Raw genomic sequence first — 16,355 nt, 5'->3', positions numbered from 1 at the left:
AGCTTCTCGTGGCTGCAGACCAGCTTCGCGTCACTGGCATAGTAGGAGCGTGCTCTGACTTCCTAGAGGGCCAGCTGTCTCTGGAAAACTGTGTCGGCATCTGGAGGTTCACGGACATCTACTGCTGCCCTGACCTGAGGCGCAAGGCCCATCTCTGCATCGTGTGCCACTTTGAGGAGATGTTGCACGTCTCAGAGGAGTTTGTGGAGCTGTCCCCGCAGCAACTGGTGGACATCATTGAGAGGGATGACCTGAACGTGAAGAGCGAGGAGACGGTGTTCGAGGCCATCCTCCGTTGGATCGACCACTCCTGTGAGGAGCGTAAAACACACATCCCTTTGCTGCTGCCCAAGGTAACTAATTGTATTACAGATACGCAAACATGGTTGCTAGTGCCTGAGCCACATTTATTTTTAATTTTATTATAATTTTATTATATATTATATTTAACTTTTTCTTGTTTGTCTGTCTCTTGTCAATGTCATTATGATTCATGTTACTGCTATTATTGTTGTTGTCGCTGTTGTCATTGTTATTATTATTATTATTAACCCTTTATCTGCCAGAGATTATTCTGATCTTAATCCACTCTCTGCCACCACTGTAAGTCTATGGAGATGTTCCCCTTCTTTGCAGGGCTATAACTTTTTAAATTGTATTGCTAAATTGACATTACTATGGCCCATTCAACATCAAGTATCTATCGTTTAGGATGTAGCAACGTTCTACTTTTTCATTCACACATTCATACTAAAATATGGTCTAAAGTATAAATATGTTTTTATCGTTTTCTGCAGCATTCCATAGAACGTGAGTTATAGCCATGAATACATATACATTTACATGTATTATCTAATATTACATATTACATATATTAGATCATCAAATGTAGTTTGATACCGATTGACGTCAGATAAAAAATTTCAATTGTACAAGGTCCTAAACGTCATGCCTCATCATCTGCTGGTGACCGGAGGGGGGGGGGGGGGGGTTATAAGTCCGTGGCCGACGTTAAATCATTTATGTAGTATGGGTGATATGTTGATCGGAGCAGTTTGTATGTATAATAATAATCAAACACGCTGAAACTCACCGCAGCTTCCTCGTAGCATTGGGCGATCAGCGTGGATCAGAAAGTTCGCTATTATGGGATGTCGATCTAGTTGGTCCAGTTCCAGGTTGTATAATACTATATACGTCCAAATCATGTTGTTTATCGAGTTATTGGCAACGGATCTATATCCAGTGTGTCCAGATGGAGTCCCGCGAGCGATAGCGAGTGGCCGGACGAAATATGGGTGAGCACCACTTCCGGCCACTCACTTCCGGTTTTGGCGATTCGCCGATCGGCCACCAGATGGCGGTTTTGAACCGTTGGAGAGTTGAGAGGAGATCTACAGGAGATCTCAAGTCTCCGTGGGTGAAATATGATTGCCATGACAGATTTTTGAAATATTGATCTCAAAGACGCTGTACGACATCATTGGCAGATTACGCATGGCGAGGAATGACGTCTAAAGTCGTCCTTGGCAATTAAAGGGTTAAGATTCATGTTACTGTTATTTTTGTTGTCGTCGCTGTTGTCATTATTATTATTATTATTATTATTATTATTATTATTATTATTATTATTATTATTATTATTATTATTATTATTATTATTATTATTATTATTATTATTATTATTATTATTATTATTATTGTACTGTTATGTTCTGTTTTATGTATGAAGAAAAGAAAAACATTTATAAAAAAAAAAAAAAACGAATTGTATTACTGTGCATTACTTTAAAACAACACTAGGTTTCCTAGTACAGTGGTTCTCAAACATTTGGGTCCAAACTGTTCCCTAGCAATAGAATTCCAGTGAAACCGTCTACAACCGATGTCTAAGTTGTACCCGCTGTCTGCTTGTCTCTTCCTAGGTTCGCATGGGCTTGATGAGGCCTGACTACTTCAGGAGCAACGTCCAGAACAACCCTGTGGTGAGGGACAGCCACGACTGCAGGCCCCTCATCCTCAGCGTCCTGAACCCCCCTGGCTCCGACAGGCTCCCAAACCCCCTGACCCGCCCACGCCTGCCCCAGGAGGTCCTATTGGCCATCGGAGGCTGCGGTGACCGCATCCTGACCATGGAGGCTTACGATATCCGAGCCGGTGGATGGATGGACGTGAGCGTTGAGGGGGAGAGTCCCCGGTTGTACCACGCCACCGCTTATCTCCACGGTCTGGTCTACTGCCTCGGCGGCCGGGATGACGTAGAGGATCTCAACATCATAAAGACTGTCAACAGTGTGCGCAGGTTCAACCCTGTCACTCGCAGCTGGCTGCAGGCGGCTCCCATGCACTCATGCCGCAGTGACCTCAGCGTGGTCGTGTTGGACGGCTGTATCTACGCCATGGGAGGGGACGGCGCAAACGACGCAGACGTATTCCTGAACACCGCCGAGCGCTACGAGCCTGAAACCAACCAGTGGACAGTGATCTCACCCATGCTGGAGCACAGGGGCCGCGCCGGGGCAGCAGCCCTCCAGGGCAAGGTGGGTGGAACTGAGGGACACAGGGTGCTAGATGAACACAAGGAACGTTAGATCAGAAATCATAAATGTCTTTATTGCCAAGTAAGCTTGCACATAAAAAAGATGTGTCTGGGTCTTTTGGTGCATCAACATTAACAGACAATTAATGTAGAATGAAATCAAATGGAATATATAAACTAAATTAGAATATTCTTTCTTATTACAGGTTTACATCTGTGGTGGCTACAACGGGACGGGGTGTCTGCTCACAGCTGAGTGCTACAGCCCAGACACCGACCAGTGGACTCTGATCGCCCCCATGAGCAGCAGGCGTTACGAAGTGGGAGTGGCTGCATACAGAGCACATGTCTATGCAGTAGGTGTACACAGAGACAGCTTTATACTAGATATTTGTATAGATATATCATTTGACTTTCAATGCTTCTGTGATGCCCTCATTTCCCTAAATGGATTAATACAGTGTCTGCCTGCCTTAACCACACACTAAAACATTCCTCTCATGTGTCCTGTCCTCAGGTGGGAGGGGAGGACGGTGCAGGAAACTACCTGCGTAGCGCGGAGGCCTACAGCCCCTTGACTGACTCCTGGAGCGCCCTGCCCGACATGCTCACCCCCCGCAGCTACTTTGGCATTGCGGTGCTGGATGACCTGCTCTTTGTGGTCGGAGGCTACAATGGCTCCAGAACCATCTCCAACGTGGAGCGCTACGACCAGAGCAGCGACAAGTGGACTGTAGCCGAGGACATGGAGATCCCGCGCGATGGCCTAAGCTGCTGCATAATGCATGGCCTGCCATTTTACATGAGTCAGTACGCTGCTCCCCGTGGAGGAGGAGGAGGAGGAGGATGAGGAGGAGGAGGAGGAGGAGGAGGAGGAGGAGGAGGAGGAGGAGGAGGAGGAGGAGCAGGAGGAGGAGGAGGAGCAGGAGGAGGAGGAGGAGGAGGAGGAGCAGGAGGAGGAGGAGGAGGAGCAGGATGAGCTGGAGGAGCAGGAGGAGGAGCAGGAGGAGGATGATGAGGATTAGGAGGAGGAGGAGGATGAGCAGGATGAGCAGGAGGAGGAGCATGATGAGGAGGAGCAGGAGGAAGAAGAGGAGGAGGGAGAGGAGGAGGAGAATGAGGAGGAGGATGAGGAGGAGGACGAGGAGGAGGAGGATTAGGAGCAGGATGAGGATGATGAGGAAGATGAGGATTAGGAGGATGAGGAGGAGGATGAGGAGGAGTACGAGGAGGCGGAGGAGGAAGAGGAGGATTAGGAGCAGGAAGAGGAGGATTAGGAGCAGGAGGAGGAGGATGAGGAAGAGGAGGATTAGGAGGAGGAGGAAGAGGGAGAGGAGGAAGAGTAGGAGGAGGAAGATGGGGATGAGAAGGAGGAGGAAGAGGAGGAGGAGGCAGCAGGGGATCCATCTAAGAACCTTAAACATTTATTAGACCAAAATAAATCCTAAGAAATTAATAAATTACTATCAGCCATAATAGATAATAATATAATAGAAATAGTATATGAAAATAAATTCCTGGGAGTGATTTTAGACAATAAACTCTGCTGGAAACCCCATATAGAATATGTGAGGGCTAAGATGGCAAAGAGCATCTCAATTATTAGTAAGGTGAGACATGTACTCAATCCCAACTCATTGCACACTCTGTACTGTGCAGTGATCTTGCCTTACCTGCATTACTGCACAGAGGTACGGGGTAACACATACAAAACAACCATAAATACATTGACTATCCTACAAAAAAGAGCAATACGAGTAATAAACAATGCAGGATATTGGGACCACACACACACACTGTTTCTACAGTCACACATTTTGAGGTTCATTGATATGGTAAACTTTAAAACTCTGCAAGTTATGTACAAAGCAAGAAATAATCAATTACCGGTAAATGTAAGAAGCACATTTCTGGATAAAGAGTGGGGATACAACCTCAGAGGACCATTGAACTTCAAATGTGATGAAAACCAACCTGAAAATAATGTGTATCTCCTCTTACGGAGCCACCCTGTGGAATGGGCTACAGGATGAGCAAAAATATTGTGAAAACATAAATCAATTCAAATCTAGACTAAAACAAATCTATTTTGATAGTTACATATGGCATATAATTTTTTTTTTAAATAATAAATACGTATGATACTGTATTGTGCGCTATATCATATCACATTATATAATCATATTATAATTCATTTGTATATTATATTGAACTATATTTGCAGTATGTACTATTATATTATGGTACTATATTGTATTGTATATATCATGTACTATATATCTCACATCACATTATATATGTGCTGTATACACTATTATCTACTATATACTATTATGTATACTATTATATACTGCAGGTATACTATACTGTAATGTGTACTGTAATGTGTACTATATGTGTGCACCGAAATGTGTACTATATGTATCTACTATGTATGTATGTAAAAAAATTATATAAAAAATTTAAATAAAAAAATGAAACGTAAGTCTTCAGGGGTAGGGCCCGACAAGCCTAGTGCTTCTCCCTAGCCCTTTTCGGACAATTGGACAATGCTGCAATAGCAGCTGGTAAAAGTGTGGTGATTTGTGGAATGACCGTTGTTATGTGTCGAAAGCCCGAAATAAAAAATTACTGAACTGAACTATGAGCCAAAGGTGGTGCATTTCTTTCTTCTAGTAATTCAGACAATATCTGTTTTTAGTTTGTGTAATGTAATGTAATATCTGTTTTTAGTTTGTGTAATGTAAAGTAATATCTGTTTTTAGTTTGTGTAATGTAATGTAATATCTGTTTGTAGTTTGTGTAATGTAATGTAATATCTGTTTTTAGTTTGTGTAATGTAATGTAATATCTGTTTGTAGTTTGTGTAATGTAATGTAATATCTGTTTTTAGTTTGTGTAATGTAATGTAATATCTGTTTGTAGTTTGTGTAATGTAATGTAATATCTGTTTTTAGTTTGTGTAATGTAATGTAATATCTGTTTGTAGTTTGTGTAATGTAATGTAATATCTGTTTTTAGTTTGCACATAATATGGGAACTTGTATCCATATGGTTGAGCCTGTTAGGAATTGCACCCCCAACCCAAGCAGATTGCAGATCACTCTCTCTATATGGAGGTAAAAAAGAAAATATGGTAAAAATAAGTGGCATAAAAAGGGCACTTTTTTATGAGGCACAAAAGGCAGGTGCTTGTGCACCCGTTGGGCTCTATGTGTGCACGTGCCTGCTAGCTGTGCCCTTGAGCAAGGCACCTCAGCTTTAACCGCTCCAGTGTTAGCTGCTCAGGGGCCAGTAGTAGAGTGCCTGACCATACTGTCTTTATAATAATAATAATAATAATGCATTTTATTTATAAGGCGCCTTTCAAGACACTCAAGGTCGCCGTACAACAATTAAAAGGCTGAAGGCTCTTGACCTGGGGGGACGGTCAGGTTGACGGTCAGGTTGATGGAGGAGGCAGACCTGAGGGACCGGGTGGGAATGTTGATGTGCAGGAGGTCGGACAGGTATGGAGGGGCGAGGTTGTGGATGGCCTTGAATGTATGGAGGAGGATCTTGTAGTCTATGCTGTGTTTAATGGGAAGCCAGTGTAGTTGGCGTAGGACGGGGGTGATGTGACTGATGACAGGGGTTCTGGTTATTATATTATATTATATTATACCTGTATCACTGGACATATAAATGCATATTAATAAAATCAAATCAAATTGATTTGTAAAGCCCGAAATCACAAGTTAATGTCCCCATGGGCCGGACAAGTCTTCTTTAAACTATTCAAGAAGAAACATCCCAATAAATCAAGAACAAAAAACCCACCATGAAATTCAAAATAAATGTAAAATAAATAAATGCAACACTCCCAGACATACCCCAGCGAAGGTAAGGAAAAACCTAGCAATAGGAAAAAAGCACCACAGGCAATGTGGAGGAGAGAAACCTTAGAGGGGCCGTTCAAGGGGGGATCTCCCTTCTTAGATGTCGGTGATAATAGTGTTGCTATGGATGGGTTGAGAATAAAACAGGCGAATAGTTGGTATGTATGTACATATATAATATGTGCATGCAATAGCAACTGGGGTACATAAGAAAATGTTTGCAACATTTAAATATATTACAACTCTGTACATACATGTGATTAGCATTATACTCAGTAGAACAAATGTATATATCTTATACCCAGCTTAATCACTATAGTAATATTACTATTGCACTTTACTGTTACATTTGCACTGGGGTTGGATGCCACCCTTATTTTCATTGTAATGTACTTATGCTGTATGATGACAATACATTTCAATGTAATATAATCTAACTGGTACTATGACCTGAATGATGGTCCTAGAGGTCAGTGATTTGATACTCTTTTGGTGTTTTGGCGATGGTGGCGTAAGAGAGTGCTGTCTTAACGTAAGAGAGTGCCGTCTTAACAGGTTGTGGGAAATCTCCCATATAGGCATTGGATTGGGTGGAGAGCTGGTGACTGCATGCGAATGCCCTCGTATGCCCTGTGTATGGGGACATGTCACCCATATAGAAACACACCTCTTCAATCAATATCTGAGATGCAAATAAATTCTTAATAAATATAATATTTATATTGTAGTGGGTTCTATAGAGACCTAATTCCCCATGGTATTGTTTTGATGTGTTGATGGGGCACTGTCACTTTAAGGAGGTTGCTTTTGGGTTGGGCTGAGAGGAGACGCCCTGTGTGGGGTTTCATTGATAAATGTTTGATTACTACGAGCTGTCAGAAGCTAGCCCGACATAGTTCTGACAGCTGTCACTTGTGCTACTGCGAAATAAATGACACACAGCTTTGTGTTGTCAACTGATAGAAATTGTGCGTTTCTCTATTCCGGTGATTTCTACAATATAATATATATAAATAACTGTCTTTTACTAGTAGCTTACTACTATGTACTATGTTACTATCCGTATACTACTACCTACCATGCTAATATGTCTATTATACTATGCACTCAGGGTGTAACACTCAAGTTCAACACTATTTCACGAACAATGCCACTGACCATAAGCTGCCAGAGATGCACATCTCCTGCTGACCAGAAAACCACACACTTTTCTGATAGTGGGGTGCCTGGACACTCAGTCATTTAAAATGTATATGCGAAAGTTTCGTTTTCACTTCTAATTTGAAGATAAGTATCTATAGAACAATTTTGGCTTGAGTGCCAAGGAACCAGTTGAATTTAATAAAGATGTATCCAAAATGCCCACAATCGAAATCATGAATTCTTTAAAAACTTCTTAATGTTCACACAATTGCTGTGTAATATAATTTTGTATTGCTATTTTAAGTTAATACTGTGTGAGGAATCAACTGGAGTTCAAATATTGATGTTTTGAATATTCTGGTATGGCAAAAATCAAAGATGGCTGCAATTTCTGTATTTATTTCGAATTACGCTTCATAACTTTTATTCTATTGAACCTACAATGGTGATGTTGGTGCCTGTACCTAGGTTTTCATGAATGAGTAATTGAATAAAAATTAAATAAACATGATATTTCACACAATGAGACAATAAATATGTGGAGAACTAGAGTTAGATATGAGAAATGTAAACAACAGTTGATTGTGAAGAACAAACGATGATTGTGAAGAACGTCCTCATCACAAGAAAGGATCTGCATCTCAGCACCAATGTCAACGCCATGCCAAATACCTGATGGAGGTGTTGCTGAGCAATGGGATACCCTTTGAGGAGGGCAGTAAAGACCTGGTTACATTAGACAATAAGGTGTGTGAGTCTGCGGCTGCTGCCGTATCTGTCCATCAACTCGAGTCTACGGGACAAGAGCAGTACAACAATTTCAGGAAGAGTGCTTGAATCAAATGACAGACTTCTGACAGCACCGGTCAAGCGAAATAACTTACTGTTGTTCCATGAGAAGAAAACACAGAAGAAGACAGCAAATAAGCTGAGAATGCAGCACTTCAAACATAATGCAGAGCTCTATGGGAAAGCTTTTATTGTGCTAGACACAATACACGTCAAGTAGAGACATTTCTGTTGACGAGGAGTTAGTTGCGCCAGGTGTAACAAGACATTTTCTCATTCCTGTCAAATAAGTTCTTAACAGATGAACAGTTCCCAGATGACAAGGATGTCTACATCACTGCAGGTGATCAAGTCCACCATGTTGGAAACAGTCCACCAATGGATCAATGCAACCATGAGGAAGCTGACACTCGTGTCCTATAATACATCTCCTCCACGCCCTCCAAATATCATCACTTGGGAGGGTGCATACTGGAGATACAGATGTTTGTCGTAATCCTTCTGACTAATTTCCATCACATCAAGCCACTAACAGATACACACCCACTCAGGGACGTGCACAGGACTTTAGAGGGGCAGGTGCTCAAAGGCTGAAAAGGGCACTATACCTGTGTGTGTTTTAACCGAGCATGCGTAGCGCACAAGCCTGATTTTTAAGGGCCCTTTTCGGGTGGGAAAGCCCCCTTTTTATGCTTTTTGGGGGGTTTTGGTGATCAAATATTGAATATTGAACTATAATAATCAATGCAGGAGCTCACTTATCCTTGAAAGACACTTTTATCACTGACTTAAAAGGCCCATACATCTCCATAAATGTTCAGGGGGGAGGGAATAAGTGCTTACTGTTACGAAGGATCAGATTAAACCGAATATATATATTTATTACTTGAGATATATTGTATAGTATTTGTATATCGTCTGATATCCCTTGTGTATTCTTTGTACATATACACGGAATATCCCTTTACCTAGTACAGACCATAATATTTCGTTCTCCTATTGGACAGCGATCCCCTAGGCGCCACGGCCATACCCCCAATGTCTAGTTCAAAGTCACCGCCAAAGACATGCCTGGACATGACCGGCTCTGCGCAAGAATACGAGACAGAAATAAGGCTGGTACTAGTTTGTTCACCTAACGTATAAATACGGCGCAGGTGAATACAGAAGTACTGTTACCCAATAAGTTGAAGCCTCACACCACGATACAACGTGCTGTGAAGTGGGCCCGTTTTGCCCCAAAATAGAGCCTTGAGACCGCGTGCGAATTGATAGCTGAAGTGTCAGAGTTTGGCGCTGTACCGTCGAGTTCGACCTATTCTATTATTCAGTAATAGTCTATTTATGTATGGTGTATCGTGCGGCTACCGTTCTACAGTGACCAGCATTACCAACGCTTCCTCGTACCTAGCTAGTGTGCTTATCCAGGCTGGGCGGCTTAACCTGGTGCCGTCATCCGAGGAGCCCTAGACGAGAACCGTGTGGATATGTACACTGGATAACCTACCCCGACGACTACAGAGCCCTTTTCGGCTGGATTATATTTGCTTTGGTCCTGTATCTGATGGAGCGGAGAATCGTCTACACCCACAACTGTGTGGGATTTACCCTGTGAGGAGCATCGTCGAGCCCGCCTCTAGGACGCCTGAGGCTGGCTAGCTTTCCTCCATGCTGCACTGCATACCGGAGAATAGCTGTTGTTCGTCTGCGGATCAAGAGATTATTGCACTGTCTCCTGTACCTGGAGTCTCTTTATTCCTCGTTGACCCAGACTTTCGCTACCGACAAATCCTTTCCCCTGCTGGCCTACAACCGGAGGGACCCTACTAGTATCTCCCGCTGCCCTACTAGTGTACCATAGATATAATTCCTATGATACAGGTGGTATTCATTATCTCCTGCGTAATATTCTAATGGACTTACGCTCTTGACCTATTCATGCACATTCTTCGCCTTACAAGCGCGACTCTAATTTTCAAGTAATGTAAGATAATCTTCGTGCTGCTAATAAATATTATTCTAACCCATATTTGTTGTGGAACCGTGTCATTGTGGAGGTGTTCATCTCATATACCTGTGTACTGTATGGCCAGTAGTAATGTACATAAGACAGTAGTGGTTTAATGATACCATACTTATTCAATACAGTCAGGGAATTGTACCCCTCAGTTACAATTGGTCCTTCGAGCCGGATGGTAATTAGCGTAATATTAATATAATATTAATATTAACATGGCCAATGATGAACACTCCACAAACGGTTCTCCTAAGCTAGATCGCCCGGAGCGCAGACGGCAGCCACCTCGTTACCTAGAGGACTACGCTGCCAGTCTACTACCTAGCTTTATACAGACGTTAAACGCGGAAAAGGCGGATAGTAAAAGTATCTCAAACCCTACCGAACAGGCGACCCCGCCAGTAGAGACCCTAGTGGGTTCTAACGTAACTGACCAAGCTCACGGGGGGGACCAGGAGGGACCTGACATGACTTTACCCCCCGCCAACGTCGACGAGACAGTCCCCGGAGAGCTCCAGGATAAAGAAAGCCCTCCAGGGACGGAGCCCGACCCACCACCAGAAGAGACGCGCACCCAGGAGATGGACCTCCTCGGAGCGCGACAGGAGAATGGATCTCCAACGAGCACTGCCAGAAGCCGATCACCTCCGCCGGTGTCTTCCCCCAGCGAAGCGGACAAGATGCTGGCGCAGGCATTCATCGCCACCCTGGCAGCCTCCACCGAACGCGATCGACTTTAAGCGCAACAGACGAGCGAGCGCGAACAAGCTGCAGACCAACGAGAGCGCCTTCACGCGCAACTCCAAGCGCAAGCCCTCAGTGAACACGAACATTCTGCAACCGAGCGAGAGCGCTTCCAGGCGCAACAAAGGAGTGAAGACGACCGCATAAGACTGGAGACCAGACGCCTTCAGACGGAAGAGAACATTGAAAGAAGCCGCGCCCATGCACAGTGCGCCGCCGCCAATGCACAGCGCGACGCTGCCCATGCCAGCGCCAATGCACAGCGCGACGCCGCCAATGCCCAGCGCGAAGCAGTCCGCGACGCCGCCCATGCCCAGCGCGAGGCAGAGCACGACCGGCTGCAGGCGCAGATGATGGACAAATTGATTGCCATGGCGACACACCCTCTCTCCGCACGGAGCTCCCGGAGATCATCACGACAAGGGTCTAGGACACATTCCCCTACCCGACCAAGCGACCCGGGACCCCGCCAACAGGAGGATCCTGTCCACGTCTCCGAACCCCCTCCCCGGCCGGTCCATATGAGACCCAGCAACCGGGAAGAACCGGACCACGCCGAGAGACTGAACAGAAGACTCCAGGACCTAGCAGAGAAGGAGGAAGAGGAGGAATGTCAAGCCGACCAGCAGCAACGTACTCTGGACCAGGAGGCCCAGTACAGCCCCGACCAGCAGCAACGTACTCTGGACCAGGAGGCCCAGTACAGCCCAGACGTCAGCCCCGAGGCACTGCGCTACAAACCCCCGACTCAACTTACGGGTGAGTTTGACGCACCGCCAGCCCCGAGGAACAGCACCTGGGTACTCGGCCCCCGGTACCCACCAAGTACCAGCCCAAGACGACACGCACGGGGAGACTCGCCCAGGAGGCCTCTCCCCCAACGCTCACCGATGTGCCAGCCATCCATGGCATCGTACCTTGGCACACCGACGTTCCCGGACTTCACACACGAGAACAAAGCACAGTACACAGAGCTACGAATGTGCTTAGAGACAATGATGTCCGATGTACCGGATGAAACGTACAAGTATGCTATCCTACTCAAGCACCTGAAGGTGCCCAGAGCGCACAATATAGCGCTGGCATATTCCAACTCTACTACCCCATACACCGCGGCTCTAGTAGCCCTCGACCAACGTTATGGACGCATATGGGACTACGTGATACAAGAGATAAGAGACATCGACCGTCTCCCCCCAGCCAGAGACAACAGAGCATTAGATGACCTCTCTATCAAGGTACAGTCCCTGGTAGGGATGCTGGGGTCCCAAAAGGAAAAAGGGATATACGAACTGTACGCTAACTCTAATGTAGAGAGAATATTAGAGAAGCTCCCTCCCGCCCGACAAGAGCGTTTTCGGCGGCAGAGAGATCACCGCGACCCCAACGGCCCAGAGGCATCCCTCCTAGACTTATCTGACGAGTCGGCACCACCCCAGACGATCCAAAGCAACCGACCAACAGGAGTGCTCCACATTGACCAGCATAGCGGGACCCCCCGAGTGCTCATCAAAGTGGTCAGAGTGCTCCTGAGCTACGAGGACAAGGTCCTGGACACTTACGCCGTCCTGGACGATGGGTCTGAAAAGACCCTCCTCCTCGCTTCCGCCGCAGCCCAGTTGGGCCTGCGGGGTGCCAAAGGTACCATGACAATACGCACCATCAGAAGAGACCAGAAGACCATAAAGGGCGAAAAGGTCTCCTTCAAGATAGCAGCGGTGGACCAGCCCGAGAAGCAGTATAGTATTACCAACGTCTTCACCAGCCACGACATAGGCCTGTCCCAGTACACCTACCCCATCCCACAGCTGATGGCGAAGTATGTGCACCTACGTCAACTACCTATACCGCTTATCGACGGCGCCACACCGACCCTGCTCATCGGCTCCGACCACGCGGACCTCATCCTCCCAATTGAGGCGGCCCACATCGGACCCAAAGGATGCCCAGTCGCGGTTCAGACCCGACTGGGGTGGACGCTCCAGGGCCCCCTCTACGGACTTGACAGTCAACCCACGTCTACACGCTGCCTACACACAAAGGCGAGCAACACCGGCCACTCCTTCGTACAGCCCGTTGAGAGGCTATTGACATTAAGCGAGAGGCCTGTGAGAGAACCGTGGGCACAAGAGGGAGTTCGGAACTCCACCCCCCTCAGCTGCGCTCCAGACGTAGCTGACCTCGAACCCAGCACCCCAAGCGACTCCTTGATGGCGCGGCCGGAACCGGCCCCTCCTCAGACGGGGTACAGAGCAAACAAGAGAAACAGACGGAGGAGGTGGAGGTGCAGCCAAGCACAGATCAATGCAGTCTCAGGCCCGCTTCCTCCTAACCCCCCTACCATCCCTTCCAGCCCGTCAGAAGCGGGTTAAGGACGGGGACAACTTAAAAGTGGACACAGTCGTCGTGATCATAGACCAGTCACTACCCCGAGCTGCGTGGCCGGCCGGCCGCGTAAGCAAAGTGATCACTGGTGCCGACGGAAAGGTCAGAGCGGCAGAAGTGCTCGTCCAGGGGCGGACATACACCCGACCCGTGGCAAGGCTGATAGAGTTGCCAAGGCTCCCCGACTCTCTTAATGACGACCATGACCCACTGACTTTGTGAATTGCCCTACCCCTCACAACGGACATTGAGTAGTGGACAGTGCGGTTAATCTGTCTATGCTTATCTAATTAGGTGCGGACTAATTAGGAGGCGGCTGTTACAAAGGATCAGATTAAACCGAATATATATATTTATTACTTGAGATATATTGTATAGTATTTGTATATCGTCTGATATCCCTTGTGTATTCTTTGTACATATACACGGAATATCCCTTTACCTAGTACAGACCATAATATTTCGTTCTCCTATTGGACAGCGATCCCCTAGGCGCCACGGCCATACCCCCAATGTCTAGTTCAAAGTCACCGCCAAAGACATGCCTGGACATGACCGGCTCTGCGCAAGAATACGAGACAGAAATAAGGCTGGTACTAGTTTGTTCACCTAACGTATAAATATGGCGCAGGTGAATACAGAAGTACTGTTACCCAATAAGTTGAAGCCTCACACCACGATACAACGTGCTGTGAAGTGGGCCCGTTTTGCCCCAAAATAGAGCCTTGAGACCGTGTGCGAATTGATAGCTGAAGTGTCAGAGTTTGGCGCTGTACCGTCGAGTTCGACCTATTCTATTATTCAGTAATAGTCTATTTATGTATGGTGTATCGTGCGGCTACCGTTCTACAGTGACCAGCATTACCAACGCTTCCTCGTACCTAGCTAGTGCGCTTATCCAGGCTGGGCGGCTTAACCTGGTGCCGTCATCCGAGGAGCCCTAGACGAGAACTGTGTGGATATGTACACTGGATAACCTACCCCGACGACTACAGAGCCCTTTTCGGCTGGATTATATTTGCTTTGGTCCTGTATCTGATGGAGCGGAGAATCGTCTACACCCACAACTGTGTGGGATTTACCCTGTGAGGAGCATCGTCGAGCCCGCCTCTAGGACGCCTGAGGCTGGCTAGCTTTCCTCCATGCTGCACTGCATACCGGAGAATAGCTGTTGTTCGTCTGCGGATCAAGAGATTATTGCACTTCTACTGTAAAATATACTATACTGCACATCTACTGTAAACAGATACTATACTGTACTTCTACTGTAAACAGATACTATAATGTACTTATACTGTAAACATATACTATACTGTACTTCTACAATAAACATATAATATACTGTACTTCTACTGTGAACAGATACTATACTGTACTTCTACTGTAAACAGATCCTATACTTCTACTGTAAAATATACTATACTGCACTTCTACTGTAAACAGATATTATACTGTACTTCTACTGTAAAATATACTATACTGCACTTCTACTGTAAACAGATACTATACTGTACTTCTACTGTAAACAGATAATATACTGTACTTCTACTGTAAACAGATACTATACTTTACTTCTACTGTAAAAATATACTATAATTCTACTGTCCTAAGACCCTATACTTCTACAGTGAAAATATATGACTACACAGGACAGAATGTTGCTTACTGTTTACTCATCAGATATCTCTATACTCTGCGTCCCACAGAGCCCTCTTCACTCGCTGGAGCGACTCAGAGAAAGCAGTCTACAGTATCCCTGGGGTGTCCCCGGGTATGATGCAGCTCATCATAGAGTACTCCTACACACGCTTTGTGCTGGTGACAGTAGAGAACGTGGAAGAGCTTCTGGTGGCTGCAGACCAGGGCCCCGTTCCCCGTACCTGGATAACTGAGTTAGCCGGATAATTTCCAGTCAAGCCTGACTTAAGCCGGACCTTCCCATTCCCCGACGCGCGATTGTCCAAATCACCATGACAACAGATCAAAAAGTTTGAGCCTGGTCGGGAGCAGGGTTAACTTCAGTTAGCCGGATGAACCATGGCCACGCCCCCGCAAATAAATGACAGCTTGCTTCCTGAAATGATTCTCACAGTCTAGATCCCATTATACCATTCTGAATTATGTTTCTGTGCTTCGTTTTCCTAGAGGGGGCTTCTGAAATGTATAATAATAGAACTAAATGCTGATAATAAATCATATTGAGCCTATAGATTTACTTTGTCCTAAATAAAATAATGCACGTCATATACGGCGCTCTGAGTGCGATACACGCTGCATGTGGTTATTTTAATAACGGCGCATTGCAAATGTGAATCCCGCTGGGATATTTTTAATGAATGAAACCTATCGGCCGTTTGGCTCTGATTAGTTTCATATATTCTCCGCTGTAGATTTGCTTAACGGAGCGCCTGGATTGTGTTTCATTCAAGCATAAAATTGAAGTGTCTATGCGTGGATTGTGGATTTTGTGTGATATTGTAACTGGGATTAAAATGTCTGATGAGATGCGCTGTTTGACGGATTTGAGAAATTGAATGAGCCGTTGACGTCACATTAATGCATTTGAGAATAAAGAGATAAAACGTCATTCAAAAGAAAAAATATTCTAAACACGGGTCTCTCGTCCATTAATGGATAAACAATGAATCTATCCCGTCTGGCACAGTGGCGCAGTGGTAGTGCTCAATCCTGGCAACCGGGCGACCGGTGTTCGAAACCCTGCGTTTCCAATATAATTTTTTGGAATATAATATTAATGATTATACGCAAAAGTAGCCTAGTTTTAAGTTAAAATATTATAAATCTACATGCATTGAGGATGTCATTATTTATATAGCTCTCAACGTGCACCAAATTGAAT

Source organism: Notolepis coatsorum (genome assembly GCF_963971535.1).
Source record: "Notolepis coatsorum genome assembly, chromosome: 17".
Classification (NCBI taxonomy): Eukaryota; Metazoa; Chordata; class Actinopteri; order Aulopiformes; family Paralepididae; genus Notolepis; species Notolepis coatsorum.
Note: the sequence above shows the minus strand (reverse complement) of the source record.